This window comes from Macadamia integrifolia, unplaced genomic scaffold (assembly GCF_013358625.1).
Source record: "Macadamia integrifolia cultivar HAES 741 unplaced genomic scaffold, SCU_Mint_v3 scaffold2078, whole genome shotgun sequence".
NCBI lineage: Eukaryota > Viridiplantae > Streptophyta > Magnoliopsida > Proteales > Proteaceae > Macadamia > Macadamia integrifolia.
The window spans coordinates 66,890-70,701 of NW_024868497.1; positions in this window are offsets into that span (position 1 = coordinate 66,890).

Genomic DNA, 3,812 nt, shown 5'->3' on the forward strand with positions numbered 1-3,812 from the left:
CTAGATATTAGACAAAACTTTGGAAGTGGATGTTGAGGTGATATATATGTTGATCCATCTTGATGTCTTCCTCAGTCTTCAGGTGACTCGTGCAACAATGAAGTATCACAATTCATCATAAACTTCTTATTATGGGGGTCTTGCCATGTAAAGTCATCTTGCCTTCCCCTTAAACTCCCCAGGAGGGGGTAGTTTTTGGCACTTTGGGGGGATGAAAGTGTTTCTTAAAAAAATAATAATAAAAAAATTTGTTGCACATTAACTGCTAATTATTGATTGTAATATTAGATAAATGATTTTCTTCTTATTACATCTATTAAGTTTTTTTCCTTCTTTTGGTTCATTGGGTTTTTGCAGTTTTTTGATTGGATCTTTCCGTGTATCTTAAGATTTTGGCATTGTATCCAATTATTTTCTGATAGGGCCATTTTGAAACTGTTATTTCTAATGTACTTTTTTTTCGTCCTCCATTCTATTATTAGTTATTGGTAATTCTTTTTATCCGTCTTCAAATAGAAGATAGTTATAAAGCTCAGAGCCAACATCTTGGATTAGTGCACCGTGACAATTCTAAGAAGGCCAATTAGGTAAAAGTGCAAGATCTTGGAGGGATTGCTATTTTTTTGTTGATTAGTGATGACGTCCAAATATATATATATATATAGTACATTTCTCGCAAACCTTTCACAACTCTAGAATTTTATCAAAAATCCTCTTCAAAACCAAAATATAATAAATACAAAAAACCTTTCAAGGCACTTAAAAATCAAAGAGATTTTAAACAAAATCCGGATAACCAAGGATGCTTTAAGTGTGACAAGCCTGGCCATATTGCTAAGTATTGCCGAGTTTCCAAAAGAATTAATTCTTTATAAATTTTTGAACAAGATAAAACTCAAACCTTGCTTTATTCCAAGATTCTTTTTCTTTGTCTTCCGAAGAAGATACTTACAAATTAAATCAAGTTCAAGCCTCCGAGCACTCTGTTTCCAGTTCTACTGATAATGACAATTTCCAAGTCTGTGCTTGTGATTCTTGCATTATTGGCTTAAGCTATGAAGAATGTGCTCCTAAATCTGTCCGGATGCTTAGAGCGTCATCCCAAACCAACATTTTTGAATATATTGACAATTTGACAGATCCAGATCAAAAGAAGGTCTGTCTTGAACATCTTAAACAAAACATTTCCACTCAAAATACTCCCCAACCTTATAATCTTCAACAAATATTGCAAAAATTTGAAAATTTGCCAAAGCCATCTTCTTCCGACCATTCTAGTAGAATCAAAACTCTTAAAAATACCACTGCAACTCTACAGTATGAAATTAAAAATATCAAACATCAATTATCTTTGCTTAATCGACAACAAAACTAAAAAGCCTCTACATCAAATATTGAGCCAATTCCAAATGAACCTTTTTCAAATCCTTTACTAGACCTGATGCTAATCTTCCCTGTTGGAAAGAGAAGTTCCTTATAGGTCTTCCAACCCTTTTTTTCGAAAAAATTAAACAAAGACTTCGTAAATAAAATGATGGGATTATCCCATATGACCAAATGACTTACGGTCAAATAATTAACTTAATTCATGAAAAAGGGTTATGTGATACCCTACTTTTTAAACCCGGTCTAATTACACGGTTGATCCGGTTTAACCATACAGGACCCAAACCGGAGAGGGTTAAGACGGGTTCCTTATAGACCATGATGGCAAGGGTAACTTTGAACACCGGTTCGCTGGACAAGTCCGAGTCAGTGCCAGAGGAGACGGGTGTACCCAAGCCGTGTACATGCACATATCATAAGGCCATGTACGGATAAAGCAGGTATGTAGCCGTATCCTAAAGCGCATACATATAATATACCTTATGCCGAGAGTGAGATTCATGCCGAGAGTCGAATTCTATCAAAATCTCACTTGTTGGCCAATTTTCGGCCCTCAAGTGGGCAGTCACAGGTGGGCTCATCCGCCCACCTGAGTGACCCACCCATGTGTTACTAATGGTTTTCAGGAAGTATAAATAGCTATTATTATGTTTTTCATATCTCATTTATTACACTGAATAGTTGGTGAGAAAAGTTAAGAGGAGAGAGAAAAGAAGGGAGAAAGGAGAACAAAGAAGAAGAAAGGGGAAGGAAGAGGAAGAAGAAATGGATTTAAGTGGCACCAAGGTTTGATCTTTCCATTCCGACGCCGGGAGAATGATATCCAACACGGGATCTACGTTTAGAGGTGAGCAAAGGCTATGTTCTTAAACTTTTACCAAACCCAAGTAAAACCCTTGATTTGGGTAGAGTTTCTTGAGGTCTTGTAAATCCCCCTTGAGATGATGAATCTAAGGTTTAATAGATGGTTTATGTGTTGATTTTGAAGGATTTAAAGAAGTGTTTCCACGGTTGGAGGAGCATTGGTGATTTGAGGTGATTTTGGGGTTTTTGAAAGAGTTCTTGAGCAAAGAAGGTAAGATGGCTTCCATACCTTAAATTTAACCTAGATCTAGGTTAGAATCATCTTATGAGACCTTGAATGTGTGGAGAATGGGTTTGGAAGAGCCCCATTTGATTCCCCAAAGGTTGGGAAAGGTTTCAGGGAAAATGGCATTTTCCTGCCAAGACCGGTGGGCCAAATGGCCCGCCTGAGGGCACCCACCTGAGAGGACAGGGCCTCAGGGCCAACCGACGGGCCCTACCGGCAGGCCGACCGGTGGGCCAACCTATCGTCGATCCTCGCAGGCCCTCAGCCTGCACCGGCGGGCCCTTATTGACGGGCCAACCGGTGGGCCGACCTGCCCGTCGATCATGACCGATGGGTCAGGACCGGTGGGTCATGACAAGTGGGCTGTCCGACCCACCCGAGAGGCTCCCAACGTGATTTTTATGTCCGAATGGACCCAAAACGGACGTGCGACCTTCTTTTAGGCTTCAAAATATGATTTTGGTATCAAATCTTGTTAGTTTTGACTCCAAAGTGGAGAAATGCTAATCCCGATCACTTATGATAGGTTCACCAAAACTTATGCTTCTCGCACCGGATCTCACCTGTACCGGACGTGAATCTTTGTACACAACAGGTAAGTGGGGAGAGGACGTTTGGCCTTATTTTAAGGCTTGTTTGGCATTCATTTAATTGTATCTAGACTAGTCATGTCATCATGCAAATTATGTGTAACTTAACCATCCTCATATTATTATGACTTGTGTGTTGTGTTTATTTACTCAATGTCAAATGATGATGTGATTATTTGATGAATGATGACATCATTGTGCATAATGCATTAATAGACTAGATGCCATAGTCGGCTTGAAAACGAGTGCATTGGTGGCCCGTGGAATGGGACGCGGAGGCACTATGCAATCGTACTATGTCATATAGGGGCATGCGGTGTAGGATTATCATCTTCCTGTGCTACGACCCTTCCTAACAGGGGTTGAGGTGTTGGGTTACCATTTGGGGGAAAGCAGTGGTCGCGATTTTTAGGTCACTGTGGCGGTTAGACATACGTCCGGCTGGTCATTAGGACAGTCGGCAACCCTGGTGGTATATTCAAGAGGGCCAATCGTACTGCTTTTAAATTGTTGGAGTCAACACCTTTATTTTCTATCATTTACTTTTATGTTGAGAGCATATGGTCGGCATGCTTTACTTTTTCGAGTACTCACGGTGGGCCTTCTCCAACAGCCCTATGGGCGTATCACGGGATGGAGTTTGAGCTCGTACCCAGAGTATACGCGCACTGTGGTTGTAGTAGCACTAAACCCAAGACTTAGTAATGGTGTTTAGGTGGATGTAATTAAAAATGAATTACATAGCA